The following is a 17,182-nucleotide window of genomic DNA, read 5'->3' on the forward strand; positions in this document are numbered from 1 at the left end:
CATGGTGTAATGGTTAGCACTCTGGACTTTGAATACAGCGATCCGAGTTCGAGTCTCGGTGGAACCTGAATCTGTGTTTTGCGATCGTTTCTAGAAATGTGTACGAGCTGGTAGTTGGAATTGTATATCCAGAATTTTAGCTAGGATCATGTAATGCAAATTGTTAATAGCAGTCCACACGTGAATGGGGAACGCTCCAAATGCTTATGCTTTTGCTACTAGGATTAATAACGGAACGTAAGGGGTTCAACTGCGAGAAGACGACCTCAGCTGAGGGTCCCAGTATCTCTCCGTTTTGGGTGCTGCATGCGCGTGCATTTAACAAACGTGCATGCGATGTACTAGTTCTTGGGAAACGAATAGAATCGTTATACGTGTCAGTCTTTAGGTATAGATATAAGTAATCGAAGACGGCTTAATCCTGCTTCGTAGATTGCTTTCCACAAGACGCACTTGCCAGTATCATTGGCAGGTGGCCCGACATGCAGCTTGTCCTGTTGCATGGCTTACTTTCAGAGACTCGCTAGTTTATCGTAATGCTTGGTTGTCGCGAAAGTGAAAAGTAGGGCCTGTCCGGGATTTGAACCCGGGACCTCTTGCACCCAAAGCAGGAATCATACCCCTAGACCAACAGGCCGCACAAGAAAGCAGGTGTGCACCCCGCCACCTACTGATATCTTGCCGCACTTGCTAGTTGCAGCATCCAATATGGACCATATTCTCAAAGAGGTTTCTTAATCCGACACCAACAACATGAGCTGTGCTGAGGACCAGTGTATGTGAAGGCTGAAAGAGCTGCTTGATTTGTGTGACAGTATGTCGATTGTGTGAAGTGCAAATGTTGTCGTGTCACGCACCATCCGCCCACTACGTAGCGTTGTGTGACAGCACGCACTTTTCGACAGTACTCTGTGTCCATAGCTGTTTTCATAGCTAGGCTGCTTCCAGCACAAAGCATCCACCATACGAAAGTGGCTGTTCCGCTATTTTGATTTCCTGACCCTTGGACATCATTTCATGTACGAATACTGGCAAGAATTCTCGCTACATTCCAAGTTGCACCCTCCACTTTCAGCCTACTTGGATGCTTCATTAGCACGCAAACACTTCCAGAGGACGCTACATGTAATAAATCGCAGCTTATAGTTTTAATGTCATGATGCTGCTCAATTCCAGTCCGCGAGGGGCACACGGTTCCATGGTGTAATGGTTAGCACTCTGGACTTTGAATCCAGCGATCCGAGTTCGAGTCTCGGTGGAACCTGAATCTGTGTTTTGCGATCGTTTCTAGAAATGTATACGAGCTGGTAGTTGGAATTGTATATCCAGAATTTTAGCTAGGATCATGTAATGCAAATTGTTAATAGCTGTCCACACGTGAATGGGGAACGCTCCAAATGCTTTTGCTTTTGCTACTAGGATTAATAACGGAACGTAAGGGGTTCAACTGCGAGAAGACGACCTCAGCTGAGGGTCCCAGTATCTCTCCGTTTTGGGTGCTGCATTCGCGTGCATTTAACAAACGTGCATGCGATGTACTAGTTCTTGGGAAACGAATAGAATCGTTATACGTGTCAGTCTTTAGGTATAGATATAAGTAATCGAAGACGGCTTAATCCTGCTTCGTAGATTGCTTTCCACAAGACGCACTTGCCAGTATCATTGGCAGGTGGCCCGACATGCAGCTTGTCCTGTTGCATGGCTTACTTTCAGAGACTCGCTAGTGTATCGTAATGCTTACTTGTCGCGAAAGTGAAAAGTAGGGCCTGTCCGGGATTTGAACCCGGAACCTCCTGCACCCAAAGCAGGAATCATACCCCTAGACCAACAGGCCGCACAAGAAAGCAGATGTGCACCCCGCCACCTACTGATATCTTGCCGCACTTGCTAGTTGCAGCATCCAATATGGACCATATTCTCAAAGAGGTTTCTTAATCCGACACCAACAACATGAGCTGTGCTGAGGACCAGTGTATGTGAAGGCTGAAAGAGCTGCTTGAGTTGTGTGACAGTATGTCGATCGTGTGAAGTGCAAATGTTATCGTGTCACGCACCATCCGCCCACTACGTAGCGTTGTGTGACAGCACGCACTTTTCGACAGTACTCTGTGTATATAGCTGTTTTCATAGCTAGGCTGCTTCCAGCACAAAGCATCCACCATACGAAAGTGGCTGTTCCGCGATTTTGATTACCTGACCCTTAGACATCATTTCATGTACGAATACTGGCAAGAATTCTCGCTACATTCCAAGTTGCTCCCTCCACTTTCAGCCTACTTGGATGCTTCATTAGCACGCAAATACTTCCAGAGGACGCTACATGTAATAAATCGCAGCTTATAGGTTTAATGTCATGATACTGCTCAATTCCAGGCCGCGAGGGGCACACGGTTCCATGGTGTAATGGTTAGCACTCTGGACTTTGAATCCAGCGATCCGAGTTCGAGTCTCGGTGGAACCTGAATCTGTGTTTTGCGATCGTTTCTAGAAATGTGTACGAGCTGGTAGTTGGAATTGTATATCCAGAATTTTAGCTAGGATCATGTAATGCAAATTGTTAATAGCAGTCCACACGTGAATGGGGAACGCTCCAAATGCTTATGCTTTTGCTACTAGGATTAATAACGGAACGTAAGGGGTTCAACTGCGAGAAGACGACCTCAGCTGAGGGTCCCAGTATCTCTCCGTTTTGGGTGCTGCATGCGCGTGCATTTAACAAACGTGCATGCGATGTACTAGTTCTTGGGAAACGAATAGAATCGTTATACGTGTCAGTCTTTAGGTATAGATATAAGTAATCGAAGACGGCTTAATCCTGCTTCATAGATTGCTTTCCACAAGACGCACTTGCCAGTATCATTGGCAGGTGGCCCGTCATGCAGCTTGTCCTGTTGCATGGCTTACTTTCAGAGACTCGCTAGTTTATCGTAATGCTTGGTTGTCGCGAAAGTGAAAAGTAGGGCCTGTCCGGGATTTGAACCCGGGACCTCCTGCACCCAAAGCAGGAATCATACCCCTAGACCAACAGGCCGCACAACGAAGCAGGTGTGCACCCCGCCACCTACTGATATCTTGCCGCACTTGCTAGTTGCAGCATCCAATATGGACCATATTCTCAAAGAGGTTTCTTAATCCGACACCAACAACATGAGCTGTGCTGAGGACCAGTGTATGTGAAGGCTGAAAGAGCTGCTTGAGTTGTGTGACAGTATGTCGATCGTGTGAAGTGCAAATGTTATCGTGTCACGCACCATCCGCCCACTACGTAGCGTTGTGTGACAGCACGCACTTTTCGACAGTACTCTGTGTCCATAGCTATTTCATAGCTAGGCTGCTTCCAGCACAAAGCATCCACCATACGAAAGTGGCTGTTCCGCGATTTTGATTACCTGACCCTTAGACATCATTTCATGTACGAATACTGGCAAGAATTCTCGCTACATTCCAAGTTGCTCCCTCCACTTTCAGCCTACTTGGTTGCTTCATTAGCACGCAAGCACTTCCAGAGGACGCTACATGTAATAAATCGCAGCTTATAGGTTTAATGTCATGATGCTGCTCAATTCCAGTCCGCGAGGGGCACACGGTTCCATGGTGTAATGGTTAGCACTCTGGACTTTGAATCCAGCGATCCGAGTTCGAGTCTCGGTGGAACCTGAATCTGTGTTTTGCGATCGTTTCTAGAAATGTGTACGAGCTGGTAGTTGGAATTGTATATCCAGATTTTTAGCTAGGATCATGTAATGCAAATTGTTAATAGCAGTCCACACGTGAATGGGGAACGCTCCAAATGCTTATGCTTTTGCTACTAGGATTAATAACGGAACGTAAGGGGTTCAACTGCCAGAAGACGACCTCAGCTGAGGGTCCCAGTATCTCTCCGTTTTGGGTGCTGCATTCGCGTGCATTTAACAAACGTGCATGCGATGTACTAGTTCTTGGGAAACGAATAGAATCGTTATACGTGTCAGTCTTTAGGTATAGATATAAGTAATCGAAGACGGCTTAATCCTGCTTCGTAGATTGCTTTCCACAAGACGCACTTGCCAGTATCATTGACCGGTGGCCCGACATGCAGTTTGTCGTGGTGCATGGCTTACTTTCAGAGACTCGCTAGTTTATCGTAGTGCTTGGTTGTCGCGAAAGTGAAAAGAATGGCTTGTCCGGGATTTGAACCCGATACCTCGTGCACCCAAAGCAGGGGTCATACCCCTAGACCAACAGGCCGCACAAGGAAGTAGGTGTGCACCCCGCCACCTACTGATATCTTGCAGCACTTGCTAGTTGCAGCATCCAATATGGACCATATTCTCAAAGAGGTTTCTTAATCCGACACCAACAACATGAGCTGTGCTGAGGACCAGTGTATGTGAAGGCTGAAAGAGCTGCTTGAGTTGTGTGACAGTATGTCGATCGTGTGAAGTGCAAATGTTATCGTGTCACGCACCATCCGCCCACTACGTAGCGTTGTGTGATAGCACGCACTTTTCGATAGTACTCTGTGTCCATAGCTATTTCATAGCTAGGCTGCTTCCAGCACAAAGCATCCACCATACGAAAGTGGCTGTTCCGCGATTTTGATTACCTGACCCTTAGACATCATTTCATGTACGAATACTGGCAAGAATTCTCGCTACATTCCAAGTTGCTCCCTCCACTATCAGCCTACTTGGTTGCTTCCTTAGCCACGCAAACACTTCCTGAGGACGCTACATGTAATAAATCGCAGCTTATAGGTTTAATGTCATGATGCTGCTCAATTAAAGTCCGCGAGGGCACCCGTTTCCATGGTGTAATGGTTAGCACTCTGGACATTGAATCCAGCGATCCGACTTCGAGTCTCGGTGGAACCTGAATCTGTGTTTTGCGATCGTTTCTAGAAATGTGTACGAGCTGGTAGTTGGAATTGTATATCCAGATTTTTAGCTAGGATCATGTAATGCAAATTGTTAATAGCAGTCCACACGTGAATGGGGAACGCTCCAAATGCTTATGCTTTTGCTACTAGGATTAATAACGGAACGTAAGGGGTTCAACTGCGAGAAGACGACCTCAGCTGAGGGTCCCAGTATCTCTCCGTTTTGGGTGCTGCATTCGCGTGCATTTAACAATCGTGCATGCGATGTACTAGTTCTTGGGAAACGAATAGAATCGTTATACGTGTCATTCTTTAGGTATAGATATAAGTAATCGAAGACGGCTTAATCCTGCTTCGTAGATTGCTTTCCACAAGACGCACTTGCCAGTATCATTGACCGGTGGCCCGACATGCAGTTTGTCGTGTTGCATGGCTTACTTTCAGAGACTCGCTAGTTTATCGTAGTGCTTGGTTGTCGCGAAAGTGAAAAGTAGGGCTTGTCCGGGATTTGAACCCGATACCTCGTGCACCCAAAACAGGAATCATACCCCTAGACCAACAGGCCGCACAAGGAAGTAGGTGTGCACCCCGCCACCTACAGATATCTTGCAGCACTTGCTAGTTGCAGCATCCAATATGGACCATATTCTCAAAGAGGTTTCTTAATCCGACACCAACAACATGAGCTGTGCTGAGGACCAGTGTACGTGAAGGCTGAAAGAGCTGCTTGAGTTGTGTGACAGTATGTCGATCGTGTGAAGTGCAAATGTTATCGTGTCACGCACCATCCGCCCACTACGTAGCGTTGTGTGACAGCACGCACTTTTCGACAGTACTCTGTATCCATAGCTATTTCATAGCTAGGCTGCTTCCAGCACAAAGCATCCACCATACAAAAGTGGCTGTTCCGCGATTTTGATTACCTGACCCTTAGACATCATTTCATGTACGAATACTGGCAAGAATTCTCGCTACATTCCAAGTTGCTCCCTCCACTTTCAGCCTACTTGGTTGCTTCCTTAGCCACGCAAACACTTCCTGAGGACGCTACATGTAATAAATCGCAGCTTATAGGTTTAATGTCATGATGCTGCTCAATTAAAGTCCGCGAGGGCACCCGGTTCCATGGTGTAATGGTTAGCACTCTGGACTTTGAATCCAGCGATCCGAGTTCGAGTCTCGGTGGAACCTGAATCTGTGTTTTGCGATCGTTTCTAGAAATGTGTACGAGCAGGTAGTTGGAATTGTATATCCAGATTTTTAGCTAGGATCATGTAATGCAAATTGTTAATAGCAGTCCACACGTGAATGGGGAACGCTCCAAATGCTTATGCTTTTGCTACTAGGATTAATAACGGAACGTAAGGGGTTCAACTGCGAGAAGACGACGTCAGCTGAGGGTCCCAGTATCTCTCCGTTTTGGGTGCTGCATTCGCGTGCATTTAACAAACGTGCATGCGATGTACTAGTTCTTGGGAAACGAATAGAATCGTTATACGTGTCAGTCTTTAGGTATAGATATAAGTAATCGAAGACGGCTTAATCCTGCTTCGTAGATTGCTTTCCACAAGACGCACTTGCCAGTATCATTGGCAGGTGGCCCGACATGCAGCTTGTCCTGTTGCATGGCTTACTTTCAGAGACTCGCTAGTTTATCGTAATGCTTGGTTGTCGCGAAAGTGAAAAGTAGGGCCTGTCCGGGATTTGAACCCGGGACCTCCTGCACCCAAAGCAGGAATCATACCCCTAGACCAACAGGCCGCACAACGAAGCAGGTGTGCACCCCGCCACCTACTGATATCTTGCCGCACTTGCTAGTTGCAGCATCCAATATGGACCATATTCTCAAAGAGGTTTCTTAATCCGACACCAACAACATGAGCTGTGCTGATGACCAGTGTATGTGAAGGCTGAAAGAGCTGCTTGAGTTGTGTGACAGTATGTCGATCGTGTGAAGTGCAAATGTTATCGTGTCACGCACCATCCGCCCACTACGTAGCGTTGTGTGACAGCACGCACTTTTCGACAGTACTCTGTGTCCATAGCTTCCAGCACAAAGCATCCACCATACGAAAGTGGCTGTTCCGCGATTTTGATTACCTGACCCTTAGACATCATTTCTTGTACGAATACTGGCAAGAATTCTCGCTACATTCCAAGTTGCTCCCTCCACTTTCAGCCTACTTGGTTGCTTCATTAGCACGCAAGCACTTCCAGAGGACGCTACATGTAATAAATCGCAGCTTATAGGTTTAATGTCATGATGCTGCTCAATTCCAGTCCGCGAGGGGCACACGTTTCCATGGTGTAATGGTTAGCACTCTGGACTTTGAATCCAGCGATCCGAGTTCGAGTCTCGGTGGAACCTGAATCTGTGTTTTGCGATCGTTTCTAGAAATGTGTACGAGCTGGTAGTTGGAATTGTATATCCAGATTTTTAGCTAGGATCATGTAATGCAAATTGTTAATAGCAGTCCACACGTGAATGGGGAACGCTCCAAATGCTTATGCTTTTGCTACTAGGATTAATAACGGAACGTAAGGGGTTCAACTGCCAGAAGACGACCTCAGCTGAGGGTCCCAGTATCTCTCCGTTTTGGGTGCTGCATTCGCGTGCATTTAACAAACGTGCATGCGATGTACTAGTTCTTGGGAAACGAATAGAATCGTTATACGTGTCAGTCTTTAGGTATAGATATAAGTAATCGAAGACGGCTTAATCCTGCTTCGTAGATTGCTTTCCACAAGACGCACTTGCCAGTATCATTGACCGGTGGCCCGACATGCAGTTTGTCGTGGTGCATGGCTTACTTTCAGAGACTCGCTAGTTTATCGTAGTGCTTGGTTGTCGCGAAAGTAAAAAGAATGGCTTGTCCGGGATTTGAACCCGATACCTCGTGCACCCAAAGCAGGAGTCATACCCCTAGACCAACAGGCCGCACAAGGAAGTAGGTGTGCACCCCGCCACCTACTGATATCTTGCAGCACTTGCTAGTTGCAGCATCCAATATGGACCATATTCTCAAAGAGGTTTCTTAATCCGACACCAACAACATGAGCTGTGCTGAGGACCAGTGTATGTGAAGGCTGAAAAAGCTGCTTGAGTTGTGTGACAGTATGTCGATCGTGTGAAGTGCAAATGTTATCGTGTCACGCACCATCCGCCCACTACGTAGCGTTGTGTGATAGCACGCACTTTTCGATAGTACTCTGTGTCCATAGCTATTTCATAGCTAGGCTGCTTCCAGCACAAAGCATCCACCATACGAAAGTGGCTGTTCCGCGATTTTGATTACCTGACCCTTAGACATCATTTCATGTACGAATACTGGCAAGAATTCTCGCTACATTCCAAGTTGCTCCCTCCACTATCAGCCTACTTGGTTGCTTCCTTAGCCACGCAAACACTTCCTGAGGACGCTACATGTAATAAATCGCAGCTTATAGGTTTAATGTCATGATGCTGCTCAATTAAAGTCCGCGAGGGCACCCGTTTCCATGGTGTAATGGTTAGCACTCTGGACATTGAATCCAGCGATCCGACTTCGAGTCTCGGTGGAACCTGAATCTGTGTTTTGCGATCGTTTCTAGAAATGTGTACGAGCTGGTAGTTGGAATTGTATATCCAGATTTTTAGCTAGGATCATGTAATGCAAATTGTTAATAGCAGTCCACACGTGAATGGGGAACGCTCCAAATGCTTATGCTTTTGCTACTAGGATTAATAACGGAACGTAAGGGGTTCAACTGCGAGAAGACGACCTCAGCTGAGGTTCCCAGTATCTCTCCGTTTTGGGTGCTGCATGCGCGTGCATTTAACAAACGTGCATGCGATGTACTAGTTCTTGGGAAACGAATAGAATCGTTATACGTGTCAGTCTTTAGGTATAGATATAAGTAATCGAAGACGGCTTAATCCTGCTTCGTAGATTGTTTCCACAAGACGCACTTGCCAGTATCATTGGCAGGTGGCCCGACATGCAGCTTGTCCTGTTGCATGGCTTACTTTCAGAGACTCGCTAGTTTATCGTAATGCTTGGTTGTCGCGAAAGTGAAAAGTAGGGCCTGTCCGGGATTTGAACCCGGGACCTCCTGCACCCAAAGCAGGAATCATACCCCTAGACCAACAGGCCGCACAACGAAGCAGGTGTGCACCCCGCCACCTACTGATATCTTGCCGCACTTGCTAGTTGCAGCATCCAATATGGACCATATTCTCAAAGAGGTTTCTTAATCCGACACCAACAACATGAGCTGTGCTGATGACCAGTGTATGTGAAGGCTGAAAGAGCTGCTTGAGTTGTGTGACAGTATGTCGATCGTGTGAAGTGCAAATGTTATCGTGTCACGCACCATCCGCCCACTACGTAGCGTTGTGTGACAGCACGCACTTTTCGACAGTACTCTGTGTCCATAGCTATTTCATAGCTAGGCTGCTTCCAGCACAAAGCATCCACCATACGAAAGTGGCTGTTCCGCGATTTTGATTACCTGACCCTTAGACATCATTTCATGTACGAATACTGGCAAGAATTCTCGCTACATTCCAAGTTGCTCCCTCCACTTTCAGCCTACTTGGTTGCTTCATTAGCACGCAAGCACTTCCAGAGGACGCTACATGTAATAAATCGCAGCTTATAGGTTTAATGTCATGATGCTGCTCAATTCCAGTCCGCGAGGGGCACACGTTTCCATGGTGTAATGGTTAGCACTCTGGACTTTGAATCCAGCGATCCGAGTTCGAGTCTCGGTGGAACCTGAATCTGTGTTTTGCGATCGTTTCTAGAAATGTGTACGAGCTGGTAGTTGGAATTGTATATCCAGATTTTTAGCTAGGATCATGTAATGCAAATTGTTAATAGCAGTCCACACGTGAATGGGGAACGCTCCAAATGCTTATGCTTTTGCTACTAGGATTAATAACGGAACGTAAGGGGTTCAACTGCCAGAAGACGACCTCAGCTGAGGGTCCCAGTATCTCTCCGTTTTGGGTGCTGCATTCGCGTGCATTTAACAAACGTGCATGCGATGTACTAGTTCTTGGGAAACGAATAGAATCGTTATACGTGTCAGTCTTTAGGTATAGATATAAGTAATCGAAGACGGCTTAATCCTGCTTCGTAGATTGCTTTCCACAAGACGCACTTGCCAGTATCATTGACCGGTGGCCCGACATGCAGTTTGTCGTGGTGCATGGCTTACTTTCAGAGACTCGCTAGTTTATCGTAGTGCTTGGTTGTCGCGAAAGTAAAAAGAATGGCTTGTCCGGGATTTGAACCCGATACCTCGTGCACCCAAAGCAGGAGTCATACCCCTAGACCAACAGGCCGCACAAGGAAGTAGGTGTGCACCCCGCCACCTACTGATATCTTGCAGCACTTGCTAGTTGCAGCATCCAATATGGACCATATTCTCAAAGAGGTTTCTTAATCCGACACCAACAACATGAGCTGTGCTGAGGACCAGTGTATGTGAAGGCTGAAAAAGCTGCTTGAGTTGTGTGACAGTATGTCGATCGTGTGAAGTGCAAATGTTATCGTGTCACGCACCATCCGCCCACTACGTAGCGTTGTGTGATAGCACGCACTTTTCGATAGTACTCTGTGTCCATAGCTATTTCATAGCTAGGCTGCTTCCAGCACAAAGCATCCACCATACGAAAGTGGCTGTTCCGCGATTTTGATTACCTGACCCTTAGACATCATTTCATGTACGAATACTGGCAAGAATTCTCGCTACATTCCAAGTTGCTCCCTCCACTATCAGCCTACTTGGTTGCTTCCTTAGCCACGCAAACACTTCCTGAGGACGCTACATGTAATAAATCGCAGCTTATAGGTTTAATGTCATGATGCTGCTCAATTAAAGTCCGCGAGGGCACCCGTTTCCATGGTGTAATGGTTAGCACTCTGGACATTGAATCCAGCGATCCGACTTCGAGTCTCGGTGGAACCTGAATCTGTGTTTTGCGATCGTTTCTAGAAATGTGTACGAGCTGGTAGTTGGAATTGTATATCCAGATTTTTAGCTAGGATCATGTAATGCAAATTGTTAATAGCAGTCCACACGTGAATGGGGAACGCTCCAAATGCTTATGCTTTTGCTACTAGGATTAATAACGGAACGTAAGGGGTTCAACTGCGAGAAGACGACCTCAGCTGAGGTTCCCAGTATCTCTCCGTTTTGGGTGCTGCATGCGCGTGCATTTAACAAACGTGCATGCGATGTACTAGTTCTTGGGAAACGAATAGAATCGTTATACGTGTCAGTCTTTAGGTATAGATATAAGTAATCGAAGACGGCTTAATCCTGCTTCGTAGATTGTTTCCACAAGACGCACTTGCCAGTATCATTGGCAGGTGGCCCGACATGCAGCTTGTCCTGTTGCATGGCTTACTTTCAGAGACTCGCTAGTTTATCGTAGTGCTTGGTTGTCGCGAAAGTGAAAAGTAGGGCTTGTCGGGGATTTGAACCCGATACCTCGTGCACCCAAAGCAGGAATCATACCCCTAGACCAACAGGCCGCACAAGGAAGTAGGTGTGCAACCCGCCACCTACTGATATCTTGCCGCACTTGCTAGTTGCAGCATCCAATATGGACCATATTCTCAAAGAGGTTTCTTAATCCGACACCAACAACATGAGCTGTGCTGAGGACCAGTGTATGTGAAGGCTGAAAGAGCTGCTTGAGTTGTGTGACAGTATGTCGATCGTGTGAAGTGCAAATGTTATCGTGTCACGCACCATCCGCCCACTACGTAGCGTTGTGTGACAGCACGCACTTTTCGACAGTACTCTGTGTCCATAGCTATTTCATAGCTAGGCTGCTTCCAGCACAAAGCATCCACCATACGAAAGTGGCTGTTCCACGATATTGATTACCTGACCCTTAGACATCATTTCATGTACGAATACTGGCAAGAATTCTCGCTACATTCCGAGTTGCTCCCTCCACTGTCAGTCTACTTGGATGCTTCATTAGCACGCAACCACTTCCTGAGGACGCTACATGTAATAAATCGCAGCTTATAGGTTTAATGTCATGATGCTGCTTAATTCCAGTCCGCGAGGGGCACACGGTTCCATGGTGTCATGGTTAGCACTCTGGACTTTGAATCCAGCGATCCGAGTTCGAGTCTCGGTGTAACCTGAATCTGTGTTTTGCGATCGTTTCTAGAAATGTGTACGAGCTGGTAGTTGGAATTGTATATCCAGAATTTTAGCTAGGATCATGTAATGCAAATTGTTAATAGCAGTCCACACGTGAATGGGGAACGCTCCAAATGCTAATGCTTTTGCTACTAGGATTAATAACGGAACTTAAGGGGTTCAACTGCGAGAAGACGACCTCAGCTGAGGGTCCCAGTATCTCTCCGTTTTGGGTGCTGCATTCGCGTGCATTTAACAAACGTGCATGCGATGTACTAGTTCTTGGGAAACGAATAGAATCGTTATACGTGTCAGTCTTTAGTTATAGATATAAGTAATCGAAGACGGCTTAATCCTGCTTCGTAGATTGCTTTCCACAAGATGCACTTACCAGTATCATTGGCAGGTGGCCCGACATGCAGCTTGTCCTGTTGCATGGCTTACTTTCAGAGACTCGCTAGTTTATCGTAATGCTTGGTTGTCGCGAAAGTGAAAAGTAGGGCCTGTCCGGGATTTGAACCCGGGACCTCCTGCACCCAAAGCAGGAATCATACCCCTAGACCAACAGGCCGCACAACGAAGCAGGTGTGCACCCCGCCACCTACTGATATCTTGCCGCACTTGCTAGTTGCAGCATCCAATATGGACCATATTCTCAAAGAGGTTTCTTAATCCGACACCAAAACATGAGCTGTGCTGAGGACCAGTGTATGTGAAGGCTGAAAGAGCTGCTTGAGTTGTGTGACAGTATGTCGATCGTGTGAAGTGCAAATGTTATCGTGTCACGCACCATCCGCCCACTACGTAGCGTTGTGTGACAGCACGCACTTTTCGACAGTACTCTGTGTCCATAGCTGTTTTCATAGCTAGGCTGATCCAGCACAAAGCATCCACCATACGAAAGTGGCTGTTCCGCGATTTTGATTACCTGACCCTTAGACATCATTTCATGTACGAATACTGGCAAGAATTCTCGCTACATTCCAAGTTGCTCCCTCCACTTTCAGCCTACTTGGTTGCTTCCTTAGCCACGCAAACACTTCCTGAGGACGCTACATGTAATAAATCGCAGCTTATAGGTTTAATGTCATGATGCTGCTCAATTCCAGTCCGCGAGGGCACCCGGTTCCATGGTGTAATGGTTAGCACTCTGGACTTTGAATCCAGCGATCCGAGTTCGAGTCTCGGTGGAACCTGAATCTGTGTTTTGCGATCGTTTCTAGAAATGTGTACGAGCTGGTAGTTGGAATTGTATATCCAGAATTTTAGCTAGGATCATGTAATGCAAATTGTTAATAGCAGTCCACACGTGAATGGGGAACGCTCCAAATGCTTATGCTTTTGCTACTAGGATTAATAACGGAACGTAAGGGGTTCAACTGCGAGAAGACGACCTCAGCTGAGGGTCCCAGTATCTCTCCGTTTTGGGTGCTGCATGCGCGTGCATTTAACAAACGTGCATGCGATGTACTAGTTCTTGGGAAACGAATAGAATCGTTATACGTGTCAGTCTTTAGGTATAGATATAAGTAATCGAAGACGGCTTAATCCTATTTCGTAGATTGTTTCCACAAGACGCACTTGCCAGTATCATTGGCAGGTGGCCCGACATGCAGCTTGTCCTGTTGCATGGCTTACTTTCAGAGACTCGCTAGTTTATCGTAATGCTTGGTTGTCGCGAAAGTGAAAAGTAGTGCCTGTCCGGGATTTGAACCCGGGACCTCCTGCACCCAAAGCAGGAATCATACCCCTAGACCAACAGGCCGCACAACGAAGCAGGTGTGCACCCCGCCACCTACTGATATCTTGCCGCACTTGCTAGTTGCAGCATCCAATATGGACCATATTCTCAAAGAGGTTTCTTAATCCGACACCAACAACATGAGCTGTGCTGAGGACCAGTGTATGTAAAGGCTGAAAGAGCTGCTTGAGTTGTGTGACAGTATGTCGATCGTCTGAAGTGCAAATGTTATCGTGTCACGCACCATCCGCCCACTACGTAGCGTTGTGTGACAGCACGCACTTTTCGACAGTACTCTGTGTCCATAGCTATTTCATAGCTAGGCTGCTTCCAGCACAAAGCATCAACCATACGAAAGTGGCTGTTCCGCGATTTTGATTACCTGACCCTTAGACATCATTTCATGTACGAATACTGGCAAGAATTCTCGCTACATTCCAAGTTGCTCCCTCCACTTTCAGCCTACTTGGTTGCTTCCTTAGCCACGCAAACACTTAATGAGGACGCTACATGTAATAAATCGCAGCTTATAGGTTTAATGTCATGATGCTGCTCAATTCCAGTCCGCGTGGGCACCCGGTTCCATGGTGTAATGGTTAGAACTCTGGACTTTGAATCCAGCGATCCGAGATCGAGTCTCGGTGGAACCTGAATCTGTGTTTTGCGATCGTTTCTAGAAATGTGTACGAGCTGGTAGTTGGAATTGTATATCCAGAAATTTAGCTAGGATCATGTAATGCAAATTGTTAATAGCAGTCCACACGTGAATGGGGAACGCTCCAAATGCTTATGCTTTTGCTACTAGGATTAATAACGGAACGTAAGGAGTTCAACTGCGAGAAGACGACCTCAGCTGAGGGTCCCAGTATCTCTCCGTTTTGGGTGCTGCATGCGCGTGCATTTAACAAACGTGCATGCGATGTACTAGTTCTTGGGAAACGAATAGAATCGTTATACGTGTCAGTCTTTAGGTATAGATATAAGTAATCGAACACGGCTTAATCCTGCTTCGTAGATTGCTTTCCACAAGACGCACTTGCCAGTATCATTGGCCGGTGGCCCGACATGCAGTTTGTCCTGTTGCATGGCTTACTTTCAGAGACTCGCTAGTTTATCGTAATGCTTGGTTGTCGCGAAAGTGAAAAGTAGGGCCTGTCAGGGATTTGAACCCGGGACCTCCTGCACCCAAAGCACGAGTCATACCCCTAGACCAACAGGCCGCACAACGAAACAGGTGTGCACCCCGCCACCTACTGATATCTTGCCGAACTTGCTAGTCGCAGCATCCAATATGGACCATATTCTCAAAGAGGTTTCTTAATCCGACTCCAACAACATGAGCTGTGCTGAGGACCAGTGTATGTGAAGGCTGAAAGAGCTGCTTGAGATGTGTGACAGTATGTCGATCGTGTGAAGTGCAAATGTTATCGTGTCACGCACCATCCGCCCACTACGTAGCGTTGTGTGACAGCACGCACTTTTCGACAGTACTCTCTGTCCATAGCTGTTTTCATAGCTAGGCTGCTTCCAGCACAAAGCATCCTCCATACGAAAGTGGCTGTTCCGCGATTTTGATTTCCTGACCCTTAGACATCATTTCATGTACGAATACTGGCAAGAATTCTCGCTACATTCCAAGTTGCTCCCTCCACTTTCAGCCTACTTGGATGATTCATTAGCACGCAAACACTTCCTGAGGACGCTACATGTAATAAATCGCAGCTTATAGGTTTAATGCCATGATGCTGCTCAATTCCAGTCCGCGAGGGCACCCGGTTCCATGGTGTAATGGTTAGCACTCTGGACTTTGAATCCAGCGATCCGAGTTCGAGTCTCGGTGGAACCTGACTCTGTGTTTTGCGATCGTTTCTAGAAATGTGTACGAGCTGGTAGTTGGAATTGTATATCCAGAAATTTAGCTAGGATCATGTAATGCAAATTGTTAATAGCAGTCCACACGTGAATGGGGAACGCTCCAAATGCTTATGCTTTTGCTACTAGGATTAATAACGGAACGTAAAGGGTTCAACTGCGAGAAGACGACCTCAGCTGAGGGTCCCAGTATCTCTCCGTTTTGGGTGCTGCATGCGCGTGCATTTAACAAACGTGCATGCGATGTACTAGTTCTTGGGAAACGAATAGATTCGTTATACGTGTCAGTCTTTAGGTATAGATATAAGTAATCGAACACGGCTTAATCCTGCTTCGTAGATTGCTTTCCACAAGACGCACTTGCCAGTATCATTGGCCGGTGGCCCGACATGCAGTTTGTCCTGTTGCATGGCTTACTTTCAGAGACTCGCTAGTTTATCGTAGTGCTTGGTTGTCGCGAAAGTGAAAAGTAGGGCCTGTCCGGGATTTGAACCCGGGACCTCCTGCACCCAAAGCACGAATCATACCCCTAGACCAACAGACCGCACAACGAAGCAGGTGTGCACCCCGCCACCTACTGATATCTTGCCGCACTTGCTAGTCGCAGCATCCGATATGGACCATATTCTCAAAGAGGTTTCTTAATCCGACACCAACAACATGAGCTGTGCTGAGGACCAGTGTATGTGAAGGCTGAAAGAGCTGCTTGAGTTGTGTGACAGTATGTCGATCGTGTGAAGTGCAAATGTTATCGTGTCACGCACCATCCGCCCACTACGTAGCGTTGTGTGACAGCACGCACTTTTCGACAGTACTCTGTGTCCATAGCTGTTTTCATAGCTAGGCTGCTTCCAGCACAAAGCATCCACCATACGAAAGTGGCTGTTCCGCGATTTTGATTTCCTGACCCTTAGACATCATTTCATGTACGAATACTGGCAAGAATTCTCGCTACATTCCAAGTTGCTCCCTCCACTTTCAGCCTACTTGGATGATTCATTAGCACGCAAACACTTCCTGAGGACGCTACATGTAATAAATCGCAGCTTATAGGTTTAATGTCATGATGCTGCTCAATTCCAGTCCGTGAGGGCACCCGGTTCCATGGTGTAATGGTTAGCACTCTGGACTTTGAATCCAGCGATCCGAGTTCGAGTCTCGGTGGAACCTGACTCTGTGTTTTGCGATAGTTTCTAGAAATGTGTACGAGCTGGTAGTTGGAATTGTATATCCAGAAATTTAGCTAGGATCATGTAATGCAAATTGTTAATAGCAGTCCACACGTGAATGGGGAACGCTCCAAATGCTTATGCTTTTGCTACTAGGATTAATAACGGAACGTAAGGAGTTCAACTGCGAGAAGACGACCTCAGCTGAGGGTCCCAGTATCTCTCCGTTTTGGGTGCTGCATGCGCGTGCATTTAACAAACGTGCATGCGATGTACTAGTTCTTGGGAAACGAATAGATTCGTTATACGTGTCAGTCTTTAGGTATAGATATAAGTAATCGAACACGGCTTAATCCTGCTTCGTAGATTGCTTTCCACAAGACGCACTTGCCA

The 17,182-nt window shown here is 46.8% G+C and overlaps 18 non-coding genes across 18 annotated transcripts; 10 read left to right on the plus strand and 8 right to left on the minus strand.

The window, feature by feature from the left end:
- Positions 1-565: 565 nt before the first annotated feature.
- Trnap-ugg (transfer RNA proline (anticodon UGG)) lies at positions 566-637 on the minus strand. The gene has a single exon. It is a non-coding gene; the product is annotated as a tRNA-Pro (tRNA).
- A 555-nt stretch (positions 638-1,192) lies between these two features.
- On the plus strand, positions 1,193-1,264 carry Trnaq-uug (transfer RNA glutamine (anticodon UUG)). Its single transcript has one exon. It is a non-coding gene; the product is annotated as a tRNA-Gln (tRNA).
- Positions 1,265-1,762: 498 nt separating this feature from the next.
- Trnap-ugg (transfer RNA proline (anticodon UGG)) lies at positions 1,763-1,834 on the minus strand. The gene has a single exon. It is a non-coding gene; the product is annotated as a tRNA-Pro (tRNA).
- A 555-nt stretch (positions 1,835-2,389) lies between these two features.
- On the plus strand, positions 2,390-2,461 carry Trnaq-uug (transfer RNA glutamine (anticodon UUG)). The gene has a single exon. It is a non-coding gene; the product is annotated as a tRNA-Gln (tRNA).
- A 498-nt stretch (positions 2,462-2,959) lies between these two features.
- On the minus strand, positions 2,960-3,031 carry Trnap-ugg (transfer RNA proline (anticodon UGG)). The gene has a single exon. It is a non-coding gene; the product is annotated as a tRNA-Pro (tRNA).
- Positions 3,032-3,585: 554 nt separating this feature from the next.
- On the plus strand, positions 3,586-3,657 carry Trnaq-uug (transfer RNA glutamine (anticodon UUG)). The gene has a single exon. It is a non-coding gene; the product is annotated as a tRNA-Gln (tRNA).
- Positions 3,658-5,977: 2,320 nt separating this feature from the next.
- Trnaq-uug (transfer RNA glutamine (anticodon UUG)) lies at positions 5,978-6,049 on the plus strand. The gene has a single exon. It is a non-coding gene; the product is annotated as a tRNA-Gln (tRNA).
- A 498-nt stretch (positions 6,050-6,547) lies between these two features.
- Positions 6,548-6,619, minus strand: Trnap-ugg (transfer RNA proline (anticodon UGG)). The gene has a single exon. It is a non-coding gene; the product is annotated as a tRNA-Pro (tRNA).
- Positions 6,620-7,154: 535 nt separating this feature from the next.
- On the plus strand, positions 7,155-7,226 carry Trnaq-uug (transfer RNA glutamine (anticodon UUG)). Its single transcript has one exon. It is a non-coding gene; the product is annotated as a tRNA-Gln (tRNA).
- Positions 7,227-8,919: 1,693 nt separating this feature from the next.
- Trnap-ugg (transfer RNA proline (anticodon UGG)) lies at positions 8,920-8,991 on the minus strand. The gene has a single exon. It is a non-coding gene; the product is annotated as a tRNA-Pro (tRNA).
- A 554-nt stretch (positions 8,992-9,545) lies between these two features.
- On the plus strand, positions 9,546-9,617 carry Trnaq-uug (transfer RNA glutamine (anticodon UUG)). Its single transcript has one exon. It is a non-coding gene; the product is annotated as a tRNA-Gln (tRNA).
- Positions 9,618-12,506: 2,889 nt separating this feature from the next.
- On the minus strand, positions 12,507-12,578 carry Trnap-ugg (transfer RNA proline (anticodon UGG)). The gene has a single exon. It is a non-coding gene; the product is annotated as a tRNA-Pro (tRNA).
- A 553-nt stretch (positions 12,579-13,131) lies between these two features.
- Positions 13,132-13,203, plus strand: Trnaq-uug (transfer RNA glutamine (anticodon UUG)). Its single transcript has one exon. It is a non-coding gene; the product is annotated as a tRNA-Gln (tRNA).
- A 496-nt stretch (positions 13,204-13,699) lies between these two features.
- Trnap-ugg (transfer RNA proline (anticodon UGG)) lies at positions 13,700-13,772 on the minus strand. The gene has a single exon. It is a non-coding gene; the product is annotated as a tRNA-Pro (tRNA).
- Positions 13,773-14,326: 554 nt separating this feature from the next.
- Positions 14,327-14,398, plus strand: Trnaq-uug (transfer RNA glutamine (anticodon UUG)). The gene has a single exon. It is a non-coding gene; the product is annotated as a tRNA-Gln (tRNA).
- Positions 14,399-15,522: 1,124 nt separating this feature from the next.
- Positions 15,523-15,594, plus strand: Trnaq-uug (transfer RNA glutamine (anticodon UUG)). Its single transcript has one exon. It is a non-coding gene; the product is annotated as a tRNA-Gln (tRNA).
- A 498-nt stretch (positions 15,595-16,092) lies between these two features.
- Trnap-ugg (transfer RNA proline (anticodon UGG)) lies at positions 16,093-16,164 on the minus strand. The gene has a single exon. It is a non-coding gene; the product is annotated as a tRNA-Pro (tRNA).
- A 554-nt stretch (positions 16,165-16,718) lies between these two features.
- Trnaq-uug (transfer RNA glutamine (anticodon UUG)) lies at positions 16,719-16,790 on the plus strand. The gene has a single exon. It is a non-coding gene; the product is annotated as a tRNA-Gln (tRNA).
- The last annotated feature ends 392 nt before the right edge of the window (positions 16,791-17,182 follow it).

This window comes from Schistocerca gregaria, chromosome 2 (assembly GCF_023897955.1).
Source record: "Schistocerca gregaria isolate iqSchGreg1 chromosome 2, iqSchGreg1.2, whole genome shotgun sequence".
Classification (NCBI taxonomy): Eukaryota; Metazoa; Arthropoda; class Insecta; order Orthoptera; family Acrididae; genus Schistocerca; species Schistocerca gregaria.